This window comes from Schistocerca serialis, chromosome 4, assembly GCF_023864345.2.
Source record: "Schistocerca serialis cubense isolate TAMUIC-IGC-003099 chromosome 4, iqSchSeri2.2, whole genome shotgun sequence".
Lineage (NCBI taxonomy): Eukaryota > Metazoa > Arthropoda > Insecta > Orthoptera > Acrididae > Schistocerca > Schistocerca serialis.
Genome location: NC_064641.1, coordinates 671,072,890 through 671,097,403, shown reverse-complemented (window position 1 = coordinate 671,097,403; position 24,514 = coordinate 671,072,890).

Sequence of the window (24,514 nt, the reverse complement as noted above, 5' to 3'; positions counted from 1 at the left end):
GGCGATCTAGCAACAGTGTACACTCATATACTCTTACAAGTGGACCACTCCATGCCATGCCCTGCATAGCACAACTATTCAACACTAATCCGTGTAGAACATTCTCCATTTACTTGACGCCGAAAATATGGGTAGAATCTCGGGCTTTCGACGAAATCGTCCATTGTCTTCGTCAGGAACAGGAGAACGCCTTATTGGACATTGTGGTGACGATTTACAGCTCAAAGGCGATTTGTAGTTCGATAGCGTATGTCGTCATTGAAACTGACGAACGCTGTATGCAATTTCCTCCCTGATAGTAGGTTGAATCTTGTCTTGAGTATGGAGGATTTTGCCAAAACCCCGAGACTTTACCCAAATTTGACGTCAAAACTAACCGAGAACTGCATACAGGTGGTCCATTCATAGCAACCTGGCCAAATATCTCACGAAATAAGCATCAATCGAAAAAACTGCAAAGAACGAAACTCGTCTAGCTTGAAGGGGGAAACCATATGGCGCTATCGTTGGCCCGCTAGATGGCGCTGCCATAGGTCAAACGGATATCAGCATGGTTTCTTGAACAGGAACCCCCATTTTCATTACATATTCGTGTAGTACGTAAGAAAGTATGAATGTTTTAGTTGGACCACTTTTTTCGCTTTGTGATAGATGGCGCTGTAATAGTCACAAACGTATAAGTACGTGGTATCACGTAACACTCCGCCAGTGTGGATGGTATTTGCTTCGTGATACATTACCCGTGTTAAAATGGACCGTTTACCAATTGCGGAAAGGGTCGATATCGTGTTGATGTATGGCTATTGTGATCAAAATGCCCAACGGGTGTGTGCTATGTATGCTGCTCGATATTCTGGACGACATCATCCAAGTGTCCAGACTGTTAATCGGATAGTTACGTTATTTAAGGAAACAGGAAGTGTTCAGCTACATGTGAAACGTCTGCCACGACTTGCAACAAATGATGATGCCCAAATAGGTGTTTTAGCTGCTGTCGCGGCTAATCCGCACATCAATAGCAGACATATTGCGCGAGAATCAGGAATCTCAAGAAGATTACTAAATCAACATCGATTGCACTCGTACCATATTTCTATGCACCAGGAATTGCATGGCGATGAATTTGAACGTCGTGTACAATTCTGCCACTGGGCACAAGGGAAATTACGGGATGATGACAGATTTTCTGCACGCGTTCTATTTAGCGCCGAAGCGTCATTCACCAATAGCAGTAACGTAAACCGGCAGAATATGCACTATTGGGCAACGGAAAATCCACGATGGCTGCGACAAGTGGAACATCAGCGACCTTGGAGGGTTAATGTATGGTACGGAAGTATGGGAGGAAGGATAATTGGCCCCCATTTCATCGATGGCAATATAAATCGTGCAATATATGTTGATTTCCTACGTAATGTTCTACCGATGTTACTACAAGATGTTTCACTGCATGACCGAACGGTGATGTACTTCAAACATGATGGATGTCCGGCACATAGCTCGCGTGCGGTTGAAGCGGTATTGAATAGTATATTTCATGACAGGTGGATTGGTCTTCGAAGCACCACACCATGGGCGCACGTTCTCCGGATCTGACGTCCCCGGATTTCTTTCCATGGGGAAGTGGAAGGATATTTGCTATCGTGATCCACCAACAACGCCAGACAACATGCGTCAGCGCGTTGTCAATGCATGTGCGAACATTACGGAAGGCGACCTACTCGCTGTTGAGAGGAATGTTTTTACACGTATTGCCAAACGCATTGAGGTTCACGGACATCATTTTGAGCATTATTGCATTAATGTGGTATTTACAGTTAATCACGCTGTAGCGGGATGCCTTCTCAGAAATGATAGGTTCTCAAAGTTAAATGTATCACATTGTAACAATCGAAATAAAACGTTCAAACGTACCTACGTTCTGTATTTTAATTTAAAAAACCTACCTGTTACCAACTATTCGTCTAAAATTGTGAGCCATATGTTTGTGACCATTACAGCGCCATCTATCACAAAGCTAAAACAGTGGTCCAATTAAAATATTCATATTTCCTTACGTACTACACGAATATGTAATAAAAAATGGGGATTCCTATTTTTTAAAAAAACGCACTTGATATCCGTTTGAACTATGGCAGCGCCATCTAGCGGGCCAACCATAGCGGCATGTGGTTTTCCCCTTCAAGCTAGACAAGTTTCGTTCTTTGTAGTTTTTTCGTTTGACGCTTATTTCGTGAGATATTAGGCCCGGTCACATACAAGGATGTCGTTGCGAGAAACTTCGATCTAATAATACTCCTCGTAAGCTGTCACTGTGCTATCATTTATTCACACTGCAACGTGTGTAAATCGACGTTTTGTTTAAGTAAACCTCGGGGCAGTTCATTCCGATGCTTCCTTTTATCGAAAAAATCTTATGTACAAGGGGTGTTCGATAAATATTACAACATATTCATTTTTCTCAAAAGCTTCGGCAAAAAAATTGCTGAATATGTTGTGGTGCAGAATTCCTCTAATTGCAGCCATATTCATATTACTTCAGTAAAAAATGGTGCGAATGCCACTCAGCACTATGGGACTTAACATCTGAGGTGATCAGTCCCCTAGGCTTACAACTACTTAAAGCTAACTAACCTAAGGACATCACACATATCCTTGTCTAAGGCAGGATTCTAACCAGCGACCGTAGCAGCTGCGCGGTTCAGGACCGAAGCGCCTAGAAATGCTCGGCCACAGCGGCCGGCTTGGAGAAGGTAATACGAACCTGGGATCGTTTCAGAACACACACACTTGAAATTTTCCGAGAAAACTCTCCATATTACGTCTTCCTGTGAGTATTCTAAGTTGGTTAAATCGTTACCTGGGTTCCTCGTGCTGAGTAAACAAACCCTTGATGAAATGCACAGAATATTTTTCTCTGAATCAACAGATATTATTCCCATATACCTTCCGCAAATACAACATCAGTGAGGGAAAATTATACTGAAACATTATGTTCCACCAGGGCTGCTTGTGAAATATGATGTAAATGTTTGTGTGCCAACTGTTTCAACTTCACGACAATAATAATCTAACATAGTTCGTCAAAAGGTACGATGCAAGACAATTTTTTATAGGGCAGCAAAACGAGTAAAATTTTCAGCATCCCAGATCGAAGCTATCTCGCTGCATTACGACAATGAGGGCATGAGGCGGCCGCAATGAAAACTTTTCGCTGCTGCGACCAGGTGAAGACAAAACACAACAACGGCGTCTCTGGCAAGCAAAGCAGCAGACTTCACCACAATGCAGTGGGCCAGGGCATCCAAACAGGTTCACGCCAACATTATGTGACTAAAGAAAGGCTAAGGAGAATGCAACAAACGTTACCAACAGCTTTTACGAACCTGTTGTACACTATAACAAACTTTTTAAACAATCACAGCAGAAGGAAAACCGTTGATACCTTGCTAATACCAAGCCCTATGCGGTCATGACGAATGACGCCAGGTAAACGTTAAGCACTACTTCGCTCCACACATACACAGCAGCATACATACACGAGCTAATCGTATGGCAGTCGGTCAGACGGATCGATGGCGTACATGATATGCGCTCTCTATTCCCTGCTTGCAGTGGAACGAAGTCTGGCACACTTCTGTTGTAGATCTCTTGCACGCTACGGACGACAACGGCCACTGCTAGAAGAGATGGCTGTTCGCCAAACTCACCACTTGCAGAGTTCAACACCACAGTCTGCCTCTGTCGCAGATGGGGGTTCCGGAGGCCTTCCCGCCCCACAAGGATCAGGCAGGACACCAGTGCTCCTAACATTCCAGCGGACCCAATTGCGCCTACCTGAACGGCAGGCCATCATCTTCGAAATTCACGGCTACACGGCAACAACCATCATCGCGGTATGACGGATGACGAAGAAGGCTGATGAGAGGGATATGACAGAGCGCCTCCAAAGTCAGTGTTTGTAAGTTCAGTAGACGCGCCGCAGTCATTCACTGCCGCGGCGTCACGTTACACAGCCCATGCCGGGACCAACGCAAGCGGCGAACTGTCTGTGCAGCAGCCGGCTGCAACGAAGCGTGTAGTGTCAGCTGTCTTGAGCGGGCTGAAGGGCGCTTACGACGCGATTCTTTAGCGGGCATTGACAGACGATGCCAACGAGGAGTCAAGACGCTACCTGTATTTTTATGGAAATAAATTACTAATTCCGAATCTACTTTCAGTACGCCTAACTGTGACCATCCTTCCGAGGAAAGCTGGCAAGGAGCAAACTGGGAGAGTGTTTCCTGACGCCGAGCCAACACTACTTACCCCCTCCCAATAGACTCCTCTTGCACACAGACACACGAAATATTTCTACAGCACAGTGATTCTGGAAATGAGGGGATTCTTCTACTCACTTAAGCCATTGTGAACAACTGCAGTTTTGAAAACAGGGATTGAAAAGAACGCTGGGCTGCTACGAAAGAAAATTTGGTATCTTCCAAAGAGGAAGAGAAATCAATCCAGATGGGAAATGAGTCCAACCAGACCGAGACTGCAGGAGCCTTGAGAAAAGCCATTATAGGTGTGGGTTTTGAGGACCAGGAGTCAAGGCCTGTTGCTGGCCTACATGTCACCGATAGTGAACAACGGACGATCTTCAGGGTTCAAATGGCTCTGAGCACTATGCGACTGAACTTCTGAGGTCATCAGTCGCCTAGAACTTAGAATTAATTAAACCTAACTAACCTAAGGACATCACACACATCCATGCCCGAGGCAAGATTCGAACCTGCGACCGTAGCGGTCGCTCGGCTCCAGACTGCAGCGCCTAGAACCACCGGCATCTTCCGGGCAACAAGATTTGTAACGCAGGAGGACACTGGGATTTGCAGGTTTTCAATGTAAACTGGCAGAATTATATTACTTGGATCTGACTATTTTCAGAAATTGTTTTTAGTATGGAGGAAGAGGTTGTGACGAAAGAGCAACAAATCTTATACACAACAGGATTTCACTGGCTGATCAAAAAAAAAGTCTGACATGATCATTAAACATAAAGATAACCCATGGATATTTTTTCTTTACGTCATGGAGAGAAGCAGTTTGGTGATACTCCTACATTGTGGAAGGCCTGCAAGGCTCTTATGCTTCCACATGAAACTCACTCAAGGTTTTGGATCTCAGCGAAGCATTATCAGTTATCAAGATCATTATTATCATCATCATCAACGCCACCTTCATCTTCAGTTTCAGGTTGCTATATCTCTCTCTCTGTGTACTTCATCCTTTAAATACTTAGTTCTTTTTAGTTCCCAATCCGATGTTGACGTGTGCAATCTTTCACTGCTCTTATGCATCTCATTCCAGCTGTCTGTATCCCTCTTTGTGGGAACCCAAGTTTCAGTCCCGCACTGCAGAAAAGTCACAGCTATAACTTCATAATACTTTCTTTTTGTTTCCTTTCTGCTTCATTCTGTAAGGTTCTAATAAAAGTTTGTTGTTTGTCTTCGTATTATACTAGAAATTAATTTGTTCTCCTAAATAGTTAATCCGTTATTAGTAACAATTTTTATTTGAGTGGCTCAATTAAATGCCATTACTCTTATTAAATGGGACTTCCATGTTGTAGAGTTTGGCTTGAGAGTGCAACTTAAGTATTTCGTACTGTAATTTCTTTACATCCTCAAATACAGTAAATTTATCGTCTGTAAGATAGGCTCTGAGCACTATGGGACCTAACCTAACTAACCTAAGGACATCACACAACACCCAGTCGTCACGAGCCAGAGAAAATCCCTGACCCCGCCGGGAATCGAACCCGGGACCCCGGGCTATCGTCTGTAAGAAAGCAGGTGTCTATGGTTCCATACTGTCATTTCTAAGGTAGGAAGTTTCTCTTGTTTGCATCTTAAGATGTCGTCATGTATGAGGGGCGTTCAATAAGTAATGTAACAGTTTTTTTCTCAGCCGGTTTCGGTCGGGACAATGCGCAATTAGTTGTTGCATATCGCGGAATATTCCCGCTTGAGCCCCTATTGGTTCATGAAGTTCCGCTGCGTGCCGGCGCTATACTTAATCATCCAGATAACGTCTGCAATAGAGGTGCGTTCCTAGCAGAGAGCTTCATTGAGTTTCATCTGGCGGAGAACCAGAGCATCTGAAATATTCATGAGCGCTTACAGAATGTCTACGGAATCCTGGACGTTAACAAAAGCACGTTGAGTCGTTGAGCGAGGCGTCTGTCATCATCGAACTAGGTCTCACTAACCTATCTGATCACAAGTGTGCCGGTTGGCCGCACACAACTGTGACTCCTGCAATGTTGAAGCTGATCGATGGATCACAATCAAACATATCGCTGCACAACTGGATGCCTCTGTTTGTAATTCCGACAGGCACATCCGCCAGCTGGTGCTCTCAAACATGTGTGCTGCGCTCCTCGCAGCCTAACAGAAGACAATAAAAAGCTAAGAAAGACCTGCTGTGCTGAACTGCTTGCGAGTAACAAAACTGATGGAGGCAATTTTTGGTCGAATATCGTAACAGGCGATGAAAAATAGTTTATTCACTTCGAACCGGAAACAATGTAGTAACTCATGGAGTGGCGTCATATCTCCTCTCCTCCGAAGAAAAACGTGAAAGCCGCATTTTGAACCGGTAGAGTCATGGCAGTGATATTCTGGGACTCTTCTTCCTGGTGCAACGATCAACTATAAAGTGCGTTGTATTTTGTCAGGCAATTCAAGAAACGACTTCAGCTTGTTCCTTGCCGCAAAAATGACAACGGAAGACTTCAGACAAGTCTGCGCACCCGAAAGGGGCTCAGAAAACTTCATTGGACTGTTCTTCCTCTGTTAATCTCTACAGCCCAGATGTCGCATCTTGCGACTTCCATTTGTTTGGTCCAACGAAGGAAGCAGTACGGGGATAATAGGAAGGTTATTGATGGAGCAAGAGCTTAGCTCCGGCATCGACCCGTAGAGCGGTACGATGCCAACATATGGGCTCTTCCAGTGAAGTAGCGTAAGGCTTTAGAATTGAACGGAGATCATGTGAAAAAAAATAGTTTCGTAGCCAAAAGAGTGGGGAATAATAGAGTGTACTGGAATCCTGTACAAAACCAACCTGCTTTCATAAAAAAGACGCGTTCCAATAATTAACTGAACACCCCTTATATATATATATATATATATATATATATATATATATATATATATATATATATATATATATATTAGTGACTCATTCCCAATAAATAACTGGCTCAACTCAGTCCAGCCTACAAATGTTGTATTATCGTACACTCTTGGGTCATTTGACATCGTATCATCAACTACACATCACTTGTGATAATGTACCCATGTAGAATTTGTAATGTATTTGTCTCAAAGTAACAACCATCACAGAGGAAACTGAACCTAGAATAATTACTCGTACAACTGTCAAAATATTGATGTGTAAGGGAATAATCATTTTCCTGAATATGTATTGTAAAGGTTAGGTGCAATCATTTTAGATCAATGTAGTCGAAATACAACACCAATACGGAATTACATTCCTAAAGCTGGCGCAACTAATCTGGTCATTCTACACTAATTTAAAATGCTGCACTCGATTGCAATAATATGGTTAACACGTAACAGATTTCCTTCTCGAATTGGAAACATTTAACAAAAAACACATCATTGTCCGAATATTTTTCCGTTGGGATGTTCAACGAGAACACAGAAGCTTGAGACGTTAGGTTAAATTGTGCACCAAATCTTCCGTCAACGCTAATGTGTATTAAAATTACAACATCCAGAACGAATGGTTCGTATGGATAAAAACTCACTGGAGAAGTTCGAGCAAAAAGCGACTTTGAGAGCGAGAAAGACCAGCAGCTGTGCTATTAATTGTTACGTCACGTGCTAGCTCAAACTTAGTCCATGAAAAGCTGAGAAACGAGACGGAAATATCACTAGCTTCTGTGTGATATTGTCTGCCGTAGAATGGTCTCCATAAACGGCCAGCACATAACGTGAAACTCTGGCGTGTATACGGCATGCGGGACCTGGAAACTAGAGGTCGTACACAGCGACTAAATGGAGAACTGTATCACGCAATATGATGACAGCAAGGGGTTACCAAATTGCCGAGATGGCCGCAACGGACCTTTCAACTTTGCTCGCAGTGTTGGTCCTACGCTAGAAAAACACAATGAGTGTCGGGTATTTCATATCGTACCTTAACGCTCTCTGCTGTGAGTTTGACTAGCCTTCCACTGCCACGGATTCCATTGCGCATGGACCACAAAAGTCTAAAGCTGCAGTGGAAGCGCGAACACTCTCGTTGGGTGAGGGATAGACAAAGTATACGGTGTTCCAGAAAGATTAATCAGATTTTCCGAGACTATATCTTTTGCATGAATCTAGGTGAGCAAGTGTGTTAAGTTTGAATGTAGGGGTAGGGTGGCAAGGTTTTTTTCAACTGAACCCCCCCCCCCCCCCCCCGATTTTTCAAGAGTTTTGCTTTTAAAAATTTAGTATCCACGAAATACTCCTGGGGGTCAGACATAATGATGTGAATGGAAGAGAACCTCCTACTACCGAAAGCAGTTGGTGTTATGAGGTGCCATTTTTGCACGTACCAAGTGTACACACTCATCACAGGGAAAATATGGTTTGGTAAAAGCTACGGCTAAATGGTCGCAACGTTAACTGGAATACTCTCTTTCAAATTCTGAAGGTGGCAGGGGTAAAATACAGGGAGCGAAAGGCTATTTACAATTTGTACAGAAACCAGATGGCAGTTATAAGAGTCGAGAGGCATGAAAGGGAAGTAGTGGTTGGGAAAGGAGTGAGACAGGGTTGTAGCCTCTCCCCGATGTTATTCAATCTGTATATTGAGCAAGCAGTAAAGGAAACAAAAGGAAAATTCGGAGTAGGTATTAAAATTCATGGTGAAGAAGTAAAAACTTTGAGGTTTGCCGATGACACTGTAATTCTGTCAGAGACAGCAAAGGACTTGGAAGAGCAGTTGAACGGAATGGACAGTGTCTTGAAAGGAGGATATAAGATGAACATCAACAAAAGCAAAACGAGGATAATGGAATGTAGTCAAATTAAATCGGGTGATGCTGAGGGGATTAGATTAGGATATGAGACACTTATAGTAGTAAAGGAGTTTTGCTATGTAGGGAGTAAAATAACTGATGATGGTCGAAGTAGAGAGGATATAAAATGTAGACTGGCAATGGCAAGGAAATCGTTTATGAAGAGGAGAAATTTGTTAACATCGAGCATAGATTTAAGTGTCAATATTGTATGGAGTGTAGCCCTGTATGGAAGTGAAACATGGACGATAACCAGTTTGGACAAGAAGAGAATAGAAGCTTTCGAAATGTGGTGCTACAGAAGAATGCTGAAGATAAGGTAGGTAGATCACGTAACTAATGAGGAGGTATTGAATAGGATTGGGGAGAAGAGAAGTTTGTGGCACAACTTGACTAGAAGAAGGGATCGGTTGGTAGGACATGTTTTGAGGCATCAGGGGATCACAAATTTAGCATTGGAGGGCAGCGTGGAGGGTAAAAATCGTAGAGGGAGACCAAGAGATTAATACACTAAGCAGATTCAGAAGGATGTAGGTTGCAGTAGGTACTGGGAGATGAAGAAGCTTGCACAGGATAGAGTAGCATGGAGAGCTGCATCAAACCAGTCTCAGGACTGAAGACCACAACAACAACAAATGGGCGCAATACATATTAGCTGCAACTTACAATCATTTATTAACAGTAATTTCACATTACCTCGCTATAGAATGAAGATGATGCGTGGAAATTAATCGATATTCACTTGGACTTATCAGTTTTTAACTCTGTTCTGATCCTAAATCTAGAGAACGATAACTACGATGACTTGTAGGATGCACACATTAGCTCTTCTTATCGACGAGGATTGGTGAGCCCCGATGCTGTCTTGACTACTGTTGATACAGTCTTGATACTGAGTAGATACCTTGCTGACACAGTCTTGAGTGGAGCTGTCTGTCGTTTTATATCTGCATTTGGCAAGTGTATGCAAGCCACGCTGCGGATCGCGTTGCTGCCGTTGCTAGGCTGGCATCGTATAGTTACGGTTGTCGTCTTCTTCTTGTGTTTATTGGCACCACTCCGTTAGCACGCGTTGTCTGTCCGCTAGTGGCAGCAGCGGCGGTTATCGATATCTAGTAAAGATGGTACTATCTTTGGCGCGATGTTGTGGTGTTTCCGTGTGGTGTGAGATGGCAGTTCGGTTGGAGACGGACGAGCAGCCTGATGCGCGCACCGCGACAACACAGTGGGACAACTGGCGGCATGCATGCTATAGTAGCGAGGGGTACAACCTCGTTGTCAACCGGTCCCAGGAAGTTTAAGTTGAGTGGAGCTTAATTCAAGTTGTGAAACCCCCACCATTGTGAGATCTCGCCATTTGCTTGCATGTTGCTGCTCGCAGTGTCGCTGAGCCGAAGAGCAGCGAGTGGAGCGATTGGGGAAAGCGAACCTAATTAGCCTTCATCCACTTCTTATTATTAATTGTCGCATTCTATATGTTATTATTTGTGAAGTTCAGCCATCGGTATTTTTCCTGCTAGTGACCGATAACGCCCCAGTTACCTGCCCTGGAGCTTAGTGTATGTTACGGCAGTGTACTTTTCCTCGCCTTGCCGCTGCTGTCCGGTAAGGAGTTTAGTTCGACGGCTTCCTTGATTCGTGGGCCGGGTTGTGTGTGTGTGTGTCTGTTTTTTTTTCCTACTCTGGTAGTAGTGGTTCCTTTCTGCATCAGGATGCTCTAAACACTGGACTCTGAAGACACAGTGCTGAACACCGGTTCCGTCTTGGGTGTGTTGTTCCATCGTTGCACTGGTCAAAAATGGCTCTGAGCACTATGGGACTTAACTTCTGCGGTCATCAGTCCCCTAGAACTTAGAACTACTTAAACCTAACTGACCTAACGACATCACACACATCCATGCCCGAGGCAGGATTCGAACCTGCGACCGTAGCAGTCCCGCGATTCCGGACTGCGCGCCTAGAACCACTAGACCACCGCGGCCGGCGTTGCACTGGTCATCAGACGTTAGGTAGATTCGGCAAATGCCGGCCGGAGTGGCCGTGCGGTTCTAGGCGCTTCAGTCTGGAACCGCGAGACCGCTACGGTCGCACGTTCGAATCCTGCCTCGTGCACGTGTGTGATTTCCTTAGGTTAGTTGGCTTTAAGTAGTTGTAAGTTCTAGGGGACTGATAACCTCAGAAGTTGAGTCCCATAGTGCTCAGAGCCATTTGAACCATTTGGAAGATTCGGCAAATAATTATTGGCCATGTGTTTAAACTGCCACTAGTCTGAGTTACCGTCTCGTGAAGTGAATGCAACTCGTGGCTCCCTGTCTCATCGCTTGAGAAGTTTTGAGTCTCCCCCCCCCCCCCCCCCCCGGTCTCATCGGAATGATGAGAGCTATTTTTTTAAAAAATTATTAACTGTAATTTCAAGTCTGAGGATGTTTAACTGGATCTTACTGGATTGCTATTCGGGGCTTCTGCCGTGAAACAGTTTTTAAATTATTACTATTGGGGCCTTCAGCCGAGACACAGTTTAATTTGTTGTCATTAAGGCCTTCGGCCATGAGTGTTACTTGTCTTAAAATTTTAATTGGTCAATTGTATTCTAGCAGTTTGACTTTGATGATTGTCCTTTTAAAAATATTTTAATAACTGTAACTGTAAGTTGAAGAAGTTAACTGGTTCTTAAAAGTTTACTATTCAGGCCTTCAGCCGTGAAACAGTTTTGAATAATCACTATTGTGGCCTTCAGCCGAGAAATACTTGTTGTCATTAAGGCCTTCAGCCGTGGAAAACTTCTTAATTTAATTTCACCTTTTATTGTTGTTGTTTCTAAATAAAGTGTACGTGATTGAAAAATAAACTAACCAACAGCAATTGATTACGGTTCCATCCACAATCGTAACCCAATCCTGCCTTCCTTGCTACCAGGTCTCAGTATCTCCACTGGAGTTATATCTGTGTGACGTGGTAGAAGCATAGAATATACTTATGTTCAAAACTTATTGAAGTAACTTCCCGATGATGTGTCACTGCCAAGTAACGTAGCTCGACGAAACTTGGACCATACATAGAAAGAACTGTTACAGCATAGTGCAGGAGGTAGACTGAGAGAAACACGCAATGAGTTGAACAGAAATGAGAGTTTTATTCAAGGACAATAATAAGTGCACTGATGTGCCAGGGATTTATGACAGCTCCTCGACGTTACCCAAGATGGGCGATATGTTTAATACGGTCTGTGATGGCGCAGTAGCCAGTACAGTTGAAGAGGAATGGACATCTCTAAAAAGGGCCATCACAGAAGTTGGGAAGGAAAACATAGGTACAAAGAAGGTAGCTGCGAAGAAACCATGGGTAACAGAAGAAATACTTCAGTTGATTGATGAAAGGAGGAAGTACAAACATGTTCCGGGAAAATCTGGACTACAGAAATACAAGTCGCTGAGGAATGAAATAAATAGGAAGTGCAGGGAAGCTTATACGAAATGGCTGCAGGAAAAATGTGAAGACATCGAAAAAGATATGATTGTCGGAAGGACAGACTCAGCATACAGGAAAGTCAAAACAACCTTTGGTGACATTAAAAGCAACGGTGGTAACATTAAGAGTGCAACGGGAATACCAATGTTAAATGCAGACGAAAGAGCAGATAGGTGGAAAGAATACATTGAAAGCCTCTATGAGGGTGAAGATTTGTCTGATGTGATAGAAGAAGAAACAGGAGACGATTTAGTCGATTTAGAAGAGATAGGGGATCCAGTATTAGAATCGGAATTTAAAAGATCTTTGGAGGACTTACGGTCAAATAAGGCAGAAGGGATAGATAACATTCCATCAGAATTTCTAAAATCATTGGGGGAAGTGGCAACAAAACGACTATTCACGTTGGTGCGTAGAATATATGAGTCTGGCGACATACCATCTGACTTTCTGAAAAGCATCATCCACACAATTCCGAAGACGGCAAGAGCTGACAAGTGCGAGAATTATCGCACAATCAGCTTAACAGCTCATGCACAGGAAAGGAATTCGTGGTGGGCTGCATGAAACCAGTCAGTAGACTGATGACCAAAAAAAAAAAAAAGCCCCTTGTGCGAAGAGTTGCTCCATTAGCGCTTTTAGATGCTGTCGCACACTGTCATAGATAAAAACGAAGTTACGACGAATGCACCCCAGAAAAGACGCATATGGAGAGGGAGTACAGAGTCACAATGATGATGACCTGTGAGTCTGTCGTGTTCAAGGCCGTCAGTACGTCCAACGAGAGCAGACATGCAGCTTATCCGCCGGAGTGTACCCATCGTGACCAGAAGAATGATACGTAGACAGGAAGAGGTCGATGGAAGCAGCCTGGGAGTGATGCTGACACAGTTTGGCCATCTGCGATTTAAACGTGTGGACAAACCTTTTAGCCAACTCTTTGGATGTGGGATGGAATGGTGCTGTATGGAGCAGCTGGATGCCCGACGTAGCACAGAAGGAAGTAAACTCTGCCGACGTGAAATGCGTGCCATTATCCGTCACAATCGCGTCCGGTAGACCCTAGATGGCGAAAATATGAGAGAGCGGTGGTCTTCGAGGACATGCGTGCAATGTATGGAAAACCACTACCGGCGTCCACCAAATGAGCCAGTAAGAAACCAGGAATGGACCCGCAAAATCCAGATGTAGCTGGGACCGCTGGGCGGCGGTCGGAGGCCACAGAAGCAGGCGTCGTGGCGGCGCCGACTGATGATGCTGACAGGAGCAGGAACCCACCAAGCGGGTGATATCGCTGTGCATTCCTCGCCAACGGGCATGTTGGCGGGCGAGGCGCTTCGTCAGGACGATTCCCCTGTGTCCCCTAAGGGAAAAAGAACACCATTGAGGATGGAAACGTCGTTGTAGCGAGGACAGTAAACCCGAACCGCTGGGTCCAACATCTGACGATGATCGGAGGGTCGAGTTGAACATGGTGCAGTATCGTCTGGAGATCTGGGTCCGTGTACCGTGCGATGAGCCGAGCGTTCAGTGGGAATGCGGCGACAGCGGAGGCCGCCATGTCATCCAGATGAAAACGAGCAACTGAATTAGCATTGAAGTCGGAATCCACCCCCCCCCCCCCCCCCCCCCCCCCCAGGGTGTCGAGAGAGGATATGAACGTTTGCATGGACGACTGTGGCCTGGTAACGTGTCGTAGGTGTACCCTGCAAGGAACAATGCCCAGCACTGCAGGTGGCGAGTAGTCTGGGTAGGAATGGTGGATGTGGCGCCAAATACAGAGACCAAGGGCTTGTGGTCCGTGTAGAGTGTGAACTGGTGGCTGTAGATGAAGACGTGGGACTTCTTGAAGCCGAATACGATGGCCAAGGCCTCTTTCTCGATTTGGCTATAGTTGCGCTCTGCATGTGATAGGGTTTTTGGGGCGAATGCCACTGCGCGCTCAACACCGTCAAAGATATGAGACAACACAGCCCCCAGCCCATAATCCAACGCATCAGTGGCGAGAATAAGAGGCGTGGCGGAGTCGTATACGACGAGGCATGGTGAAGCAATAAGAGCAGATTTGAGACGTTGGAAAGCAGCAACCAGGTCCAGGGAACACTCTTGCAAAGCAGGCAATGCAGATGCTCCGCCAGAGCTGCAGCATGTTGGAGAAAACACCGATAATAGGTGAGTTGACTGAAGATGGATTTGAGCTGTGAGAAATTTGTCAGTGTGAGGAGTCGGTGAAATGCCTCAAGATATTATGACGCCGGGCGAATGCCTGCAGCGCTCAAGAAATAGCCGAGATAGGTCACTTGTGGCACAAAAAATTCGCATTTGGCCCCGTTGAACCGCAAACCCACTGCCTGCAGAACCTCAAGATGTCGCCAAAGATTCCGCTCAGTCTGGGGCCTAGATCCCTGTGACTAAGATCTCGTCCAACTAATTGGCAGTGTTTAGGACCTTCTTAGTGAGAGACTCTAGAAGGTGTTGAAAGATGGCCGGAGCGCTGACGATCCCAAAGGGCAAGCATTTGTACCAGCAAAGTCATAAGGGCGTATTGATGATGAGACCTTTTGAGTGGGTGTGGCAACCGGCAGCTGGAGGTATGCTTCAATTTGATGAAGATCTTGCCACCTGCCAAATTAGACTGAATATCATCGGCCTTTGGGATAGGATAAGAGTCAATGATAGACTGGGCATTGACGGTGGTCTTAAGATCACCACATGGTTTCGAAGTGCACATAGAAACACTTTCCTCGGCAGTTCCAAAGTTTCACAGGGCTTGTCCAGTGCCTTTCGCCCTGTGAGACACCCTACACTTGGAACTGCCTCGCCTTGAGGAGGTGGGACACAATAATAATCATGACGATCGTGCTTAACAAAGCATTGACGACAAGAGGGCAACCTCTGACATTGTTGAGTCTAAGAGCCCATAACCTGGCTTGGAGGAGGAGGAAGAGGAGGCGGTGGCGGGGCGCCCACCCCTGGCTTTCTGTGTGGCCACCGCTCTGGCGACTGTGGGTCTGAGTGACTATGGGGTGGTCGTGCAGCGAAGACTTGCAGCGAGACACAGAGGACTGTTCAAGGGCACGAATGACTGACAGACATGTGTCCCAGGAGGGATCCTTCTGCTTTAACAAATCCATTCACAGAGCATTGTCAGGAGCATGGACCAGAATCATATCGCGAAGGGGGCACGAACCATATGACTGCTTACACCCCAGGTTGACAAAGAAGAACCAGCAGTCGCCAGAAAGCCCTAGAAGGCAAGCAACCTATTCCTTGTAAGTGTGTGACAGAACCTTCTGACAGCTGAAGAACTTGTGGCGAGCTGCAACAATGTGGAATTGGTCATCAAAATACTCTGCTAAACTAGTGGTCACTTGTTCGTAAGGGAGGGCATGGGGTTCTACCTCTCGATGCAATTGCTGCAATAAGCGATAAATATTAGTACCCACATAGGCAAGAAAAAATGCATGACACTAGCTGGTGTCGATGAGAACATGGGCAAGAAAATGTTGTTCCAAGTGAGCCGCATAATTACTCCACGGTTCAATAGACTTGTCAAATGGCGCGAACGCAGCAACATCAGCTGAAGCTGGAAGCCCTGGAGGAACACTAGTCAAAGCCTGCAGACGCTGAATCAGAAGTTCATTCATGTGTTGCATACGATCCAACAGCTCAAGGACGCGAGCCGACGGCGCATCCAAACCCATAATACCTTCAGCCATGTCAACAAACAATGGAGCAATGCAGGAATTCAGACAGACTCGACGCCACTGCTGAATCTATGGAGCAAGAACAAACTCGTTTTGCCAACTTATTTACTAGACAAACTATTTATTAAACCAGCAACAGTAACACAGGCTTCAAAACCAACGAAACAATAACGATCCAATCTGTGGATCAATCAAATAACAACTAATTCCTACAATCAGAGTTCCCTTCGACTCTGTACCCCTACAATTGTTCCACGTCGAAGTTGTCAGCTGGTAGCTAGCGTAACCCGACGGAAGCAATGTATCATAATCGTTGCAGAAGAGAGGATGTTCGAAGTGGCACACCGCGGAAGCAGCCGATCTTCTATGCTCTTGGGGCGTCAAGAACTGCCTGCTGAACAGTTGGACGTCAGCTTATCTAGCCCTGAGTGGAAGGATATTTCTGGGACTATTTGCACACACGTGATGGACAGGAAATAGTTCATCGAACGTCGAACCCCCTTCCTGTGCTGCTGGTTGATGGCCTCTGACGGACGTTGATCGTACCTCCGTGTTTGTTGTCAGCTGTGGTACTTGCTGGTAAACACCGGCAACCCACATAACCCACATCGCCGGTCTGTCTGCGGAGTTGCTGCTGCAACAGGCATCTGTGGTGACTGCAGCACGATGATCAACAGGACGACATCTGACACTGCTTGACCCCTCTGGGCGTTTCAGCTCTACTCTAAAGACATTGTGGTGCCACATAGTATAGTGTGACCACGAGGTATGCTCTGGTATATACAGTGGAACCACTAGGGACATTTGAAAACCATTCGACAAAGTATGAAGGTGATTCGAAGCAATGAAGGATGCTTATGCGTTATCAGCCCAGATGTTCTGAGCCCTTCTGTGGCGTGATGATGGGATGACGAGGACGGGAGGGAGGGTGAGGGGGGGGGGGGGGGGCAGCGGGGGGCTATATAAACATGTGGGTGCATAGACTGGCAAAAGTTTGTTAAACCCCCCAATTCCATAACACCCTCTATGCGAATCATACACTTTTGTTGAGCAGTTTAAAAATGTGCATGTCAAAAACTCTGGCTCCACTTCACACTCATGACTGCTCTAGTGCCTGAAGGTAGGCAAATCGCCACTTAAGAGGTATCGAAGTGGTTGCCTAAATCTCGCAGCCTTGTGGCTGCTCCAGTGTCTGAGGGTTAGGCAACCCCTTCAATTCATTGTAAGGCTCACAATTTTAGACGAACTGTTGGTAACTGGTAGGTTTTTTAAATTAAAATACAGAACAGAGGTACGTTTCAACATTTTATTTCTGTTGTTCCAAAGTGATATAGGTACCTTTACGAACGTATCATTTATGAGAACGCATGCTGTTACAGCGTGATTACCTGTAAATACTTATTAATGGAATAAATGTTCAAAATGATGTCCGTCAAACTCAATGTATTTGGCAATACGTGTAATGATATTCCTCTCAACAGCAAGTAGTTCGCCTTCCGTAATGTTTGCACTTGCATTGACAATGCGCTGACGCATGTTGTCAGGCGTTGTCGGTGGATCACGATAGCAAATAGCCTTCAACTTTCCCCACAGAAAGAAATTCGGAGACGTCAGATCCATTGAAAGTGCGGGCCATGGTATGGTGCTTCGACGACCAATCCATCTGTCATGAAATATGCTATTCAATACCGCTTCAACCGCACTCGAGCTATGTGCTCCACATACATCACGTTGGAAGTACAGCGCCATTCTGTGATGCAGTGAAACTTCTTGTAGTAACATCGGTAGAACATTACGTAGGAAATCAGCATACATTGCACCATTTAGATTGCCATCGATAAAATGGGGGCCCATTATCCATCTTCCCATAATGCCGCACCATACATTAACCCGCCAAGCTCGCTGATGTTCCACGTGTCGCAGCCACCGTGGATTTTTCGTTGCCCAATAGTGCACATTATGCCGGTTTACGTTACCGCTGTTGGTGAACGACGCTTCATCGCTAAATAGAACGCGTGCAAGAAATCTGTCATCGTCCCGCAATTTCCCTTGTGCCCAGTGGCAGAACTGTACATGACGTTCAAAGTCGTCGTCATTCAATTCCTGGTGCATAGAAATATGGTACGGGTGCAATCGATGTTGATGTAGCCATTCTCAACACCGAAGTTTTTGAGATTCCCGATTCTCACGCATTTTGTCTGCTACTGGTGTGAGGATTAGCCGCGACAGCAGTTAAAACACCTACTTGGGCAACATCATTTGCTGCATGTCGTGGTTGACGTTTCACGTGTGGCTGAACACTTCCTGTTTCCTTAAATAACGTAACTATCCGGCGAACGGTCCGGACTTTAGGATGATGTCGTCCAGGATACCGAGCAGCGTACACAGTACACGCCCGTTGGGCATTTTTATCACAATAGCCATACATCAACACGATATCGACCTTTTCCGCAATTGGTAAAAGGTCCATTTTAACACGAGTAATGTATCACGAAGCGAATACCGTCCGCACTGGCGGAATGTTACGTGATACCACGTACTTACACGTTTGTGACTATTACAGCGCCATCTATCACAAAGCGAAAAAGTGGTCCAACTAAAACATTCATATTTCTTTACGTACTACACGAATATGTAATAAAAAAAGTGTGTTCCTATGTTAAAAAACGCAGTTGATATCCGTTTGACCTATAGCAGCGCCATCTTGCGGGCCAACCATAGGGCCATCTGGTTTCCCCCTTCAAGCTAGACGAGTTTCGTTCTTTGTAGTTTTTTGTTTGATGTTTATTTCGTGAGATATTTGGCCCGGTCACTATCATTGGACCACCCTGTATGTCTAACCCGCTCAACAAAGGTGACACCAAGTGTGTAGCCGAACTGGGGGGTCTTAGAGGGATCCTTTGCCATTTCATTCACCAGAATGTCAATAAGGACATATTCTATAAAATACCGAGTTCCGTAGTTTAGACTGCATTGGTATAATATATCTGTGTTGTAGATGGTCACTCAACACTATCCACTTTGGCAGTAGATAGTGTCACTCAAGTCAGGAAAGTTTATGTCTCATTTGGAATAAAGTTGACATATTCCCTGTCATGACTCAGTTGAATAAAGGTTACATATTGACTGTCATCAGTTGAGATGAAGTAAGTGATTTTCTATTAGTCTTTAATATTCTCATTTGCAACGTCATAAGCGAATATTCCAGCAAATGTTGCGTTTTCTATAACAAAATTATTTATTATGCAATAATTCTTTTTATGATTTCTTACTATTTCACTGTTGAGAACTTTAATGCCTCTTCGACACGTCAGTTAGACATGATTATTTTAGATGTATCAGTTTTCTACACTTGATGTACATTGTAACTAGCGACCAGTCCCAGCTTCTGTTACATAGCACTAAGTGTTCACAGTTGCGCATCTCGTCCGGTGCAAGGTAAATAAACTACGTGCACAAAATGTCCTCTATAAGGAAATTATCTATAAGTGAAAACTGTGTCTAAATCACTACACCAGTTCCTGAGATTAACCTTCACATACAGACAGAAAACCAAGGCGGGGTACTCTATAACATTTAAAGAATGTCTAACTTTCCTAATCAAAGAATAAAATTTTTCAGATTCACTTTTCACACACGTCAAAAACACAAATGAAATTTTGTAGTTTTTACGTTTTCCTTAATATTGTTTACTTTCATTATTCTCATTTTAATGGTTTAGAAATCCGATACGAGCAGGCTAAAACCTGGTAGTGGTGGGTACTTGTCTGTAGGCTATCATTGTTAACTTTTATGACGATTTAAAATATACATATGAACTATCACCTTTTTTAATTTGATTATTAGTTCAAAAGATATCACTGGTGCTGAACAGCTTCGTCAGTAATAAATTGGACGACTATAGGTGTTTGAAATATTTCTGTAGGATTTTTGATTTGTACTATCCATTCAGCATAAACACAAATGATTGTCTAGTTTAAAACGCCTTGTGGCGACTAACAATATTTCTAACACTAAATTTTCATATGACTTCTGGAATTAAATGTGTGTGTGTGTGGCTGACCTCAGCTACCAGCTCTCTGGCGAAAAGTTTCCATATCGTGAAGCTCCTTTGACACGTGGCTCATAAAGTTTCGTCATTTACGAGATACCCCAAGTATGACTCGTAAATCCTTCACTTCAGCGGGGCGTCAGTTTTAATGCGCTGTAAAAACGATGACGAATCGACGGCATCAGCATCTTGCCACAAACGACTGCTTGAATCACACACATACTTTTCCGTCACTTCTATTGAAAGACTCTGTAAGTAATATCGGTATAAACATCATTAAAATCATTATCTTCTCATCTGTCTCATAATAATAATTTTAAAGGGTGTGTTTTCATTTACGTGCGCTGCGAACAGAACTTCGAATACAAATCCGAGTTTAATTAGATTTTTCAGTGAAAAGGCGATATAAGATGCTTCAGACATCATCTTAGTAACCACAGAAAGGAAGTACATTTTAAAGAATAAATAAAGGAAAGAAGAACCACGTTCAACGTTCATCGACTACGACGTCAGAAACGGTGGATAATTTCAGATGGAAAAGAAAATCCGACGTGTCCTTTTCAAGGTAACTAACCAGGAACTTGAAAGTTGTAGGGAGACCTCGGAGAAAGTAAGGTGGTTTGAAATTCGTTCCTCCTGGATACGTGGCTGTTACCTTAGTCACTGCGCCACTTCACTGAATATTTTAAAAGAAAAGTGAATGAAACTGAGGCCATTTTATTAGGCTACAAAACCCGTGAACGGTAGGACGAAATAATGCTTGCTTGTGTGTGTCCGTATCTGCGTGTTTCTACTAGTGTTTGCTCATCCCTAGTTCCTTTAGTGGATACCTTAGAAGAAGTTTCGCTTTAAGGTGACAGAGGGAATAAGTATTCGGCTTTGAACTTGACTGGCATGACCCTACATATCGTCTCTTGAGCAAAATCGCTATGAATCTATAAGGCATGTCCAATTTAAAGGGAGGCCTTCGCTGTAGTGGCGTTGTATGTAAGTCCAGTGAGTAAATGCGTTAACCGAGAGATAGTGGTGTGTTATCCCAGTTAAAGGCCTCCCAGAAGTTTCCTCATTTATGGAGAGTTTTTTCTGCATTTCACTGCATGATGGATTCCTCCCGATCAGCACAAGGAGTGGTTATCCAATTTCTTCGAGCAGGATAGGAGCATGCTTGAAAAATTTATCGCAGGATGAAAGAGGTCTACTGAGATAAGTGTCCCGCACAGTGCACTATATTCTGGTCCTATCAGCGTTAAGAGGCGTGGTGTGTGGCCAGGAAGAACCTGCAATTCGTATAAAAATTTTGTTGGGAGTCCCCTGGAATGTCTTCGTTACAGTCCCGATATCTTTCTCTGTTACTCGCATATCTTGGACCCCTTAAAACAATCTCTGAAAGTTCAGATGTTCATCTGAGACAAGGAATTGTAGGACACCGAGGAACACTGGATCTGTCAGCAATCCAGGAGTTTCTACACTGAATCCATTCAATCCCTTCCTAAGAGGAGTACATTCTAGATTAATAAAAACTCGCAGATGCTTTCATATTGAAATATATTCCGGTTTGCTTTTAGAAAATACACTCCTGGAAATGGAAAAAAGAACACTTTGACACCGGTGTGTCATACCCACCATACTTGCTCCGGACACTGCGAGAGGGCTGTACAAGCAATGATCACACACACGGCACAGCGGACACACCAGGAACCGCGGTGTTGGCCGTCGAATGGCGCTAGCTGCGCAGCATTTGTGCACCGCCGCCGTCAGTGTCAGCCAGTTTGCCGTGGCATACGGAGCTCCATCGCAGTCTTTAACACTGGTAGCATGCCGCGACAGCGTGGACGTGAACCGTATGTGCAGTTGACGGACTTTGAGCGAGGGCGTATAGTGGGCATGCGGGAGGCCGGGTGGACGTACCGCCGAATTGCTCAACACGTGGGGCGTGAGGTCTCCACAGTACATCGATGTCGTCGCCAGTGGTCGGCGGAAGGTGCACGTGCCCGTCGACCTGGGACCGGACCGCAGCGACGCACGGATGCACGCCAAGACCGTAGGATCCTACGCAGTGCCGTAGGGGACCGCACCGCCACTTCCCAGCAAATTAGGGACACTGTTGCTCCTGGGGTATCGGCGAGGACCATTCGCAACCGTCTCCATGAAGCTGGGCTACGGTCCCGCACACCGTTAGGCCGTCTTCCGCTCACGCCCCAACATCGTGCAGCCCGCCTCCAGTGGTGTCGCGACAGGCGTGAATGGAGGGACGAATGGAGACGTGTCGTCTTCAGCGATGAGAGTCGCTTCTGCCTAGGTGCCAATGATGGTCGTATGCGTGTTTGGCGCCGTGCAGGTGAGCGCCACAATCAGGACTGCATACGACCGAGGCACACAGGGCCAACACCCGGCATCATGGTGTGGGGAGCGATCTCCTACACTGGCCGTACACCAGTGATCGTCGAGGGGACAGTGAATAGTGCACGGTACATCCAAACCGTCATCGAATCCATCGTTCTACCATTCCTAGACCGGCAAGGGAACTTGCTGTTCCAACAGGACAATGCACGTCCGCATGTATCCCGTGCCACCCAACGTGCTCTAGAAGGTGTAAGTCAACTACCCTGGCCAGCAAGATCTCCGGATCTGTCCCCCATTGAGCATGTTTGGGACTGGATGAAGCGTCGTCTCACGCGGTCTGCACGTCCAGCACGAACGCTGGTCCAACTGAGGCGCCAGGTGGAAATGGTATGGCACGCCGTTCCACAGGACTACATCCAGCATCTCTACGATCGTCTCCATGGGAGAATAGCAGCCTGCATTGCTGCGAAAGGTGGATATACACTGTACTAGTGCCGACATTGTGCATGCTCTGTTGCCTGTGTCTATGTGCCTGTGGTTCTGTCAGTGTGATCATGTGATGTATCTGACCCCAGGAATGTGTCAATAAAGTTTCCCCTTCCTGGGACAATGAATTCACGGTGTTCTTATTTCTATTTCCAGGAGTGTATATTTGAGGTAAATGCTGTTAACAACCAGTACCCTTGAAAATTAAACAAGTCTGTTGGAAGCTTCAGATATTCGTAGTATAAAAACTTAATAAAGCAAAAAAAAACTTCGTCATAACATTAACTGGAAATCTAGAAATGCCAAAATGAAAATGTCAAAATGCCAAAATTTTAATACACAGATTGTATTACAGTGTTGATAGGAATTCATTTTTTCCATAACTCTACCGCAAGTTTGATTTTCAGCATGAATCGCAATTTTACCAACACGATTCACTCTGTCGAGGGCATTACTTCAATCTACGACAAAATTCGTGAGCCAGAACTGAATGAACAGTGGACTGTATCATATGTTATCGTTATCAAGTAGCGTTGAACTGGTATCTACAGATACTTCTAGTTGTCCTTTAGTCCTAAATTTCTCTATATAGTACTAAGATGAAAGGGTCCAAACAACACTTCATCCCCACTTGGTACGACCATATGTTTCTGTAATCAACAAAATTGGGATAAACAGTTATAAACTGATCTATTTAAAACTTGGGGCCTCGCGGAGTGGCCACGTGGTTTAAGGCGCCATGTCACGGATTGCTCAGCCCCTCCTGCCGAAGGTTCGAGTCCTCCCTCGGGCATGGGTGTGTGTATGTTGTTCTTAGCTTAAGTTAGTTTAAGCAGTGTGTAAGTCTAGGGACCTAAGCAGTGTTTAAGTCTAGGGACCGATGACCTGAGCTGTTTGGTCCCTTAGGAATTCACACACAAGATGGTTCAAATGGCTCTGAGCACTATGGGACTCAACTGCTGAGGTCATTAGTCCCCTAGAACTTAGAACTAGTTAAACCTAACTAACCTAAGGACATCACAAACATCCATGCCCGAGGCAGGATTCGAACCTGCGACCGTAGCGGTCTTGCGGTTCCAGACTGCAGCGCCTTTAACCGCACGGCTACTTCGCCGGCGAATTCACACACACACACACACACACACACACACACACACACACACACACACACACACACACACACACACACACACACACTTACACACACAAACAAACAAAACTTGGAGTTTCCGTTAGTAGCACGGAATGTCGTTTACTGGAATCTAAGATTGGAGAAGTTTGCACATTACATTTCTCACACACAAAACAATTCGATGTGCTGTGAAAAAACTAGGAAACTAAGGAAAACAAGTTCGTAAGAACGTTTGCTTACGTCTCTAAAAA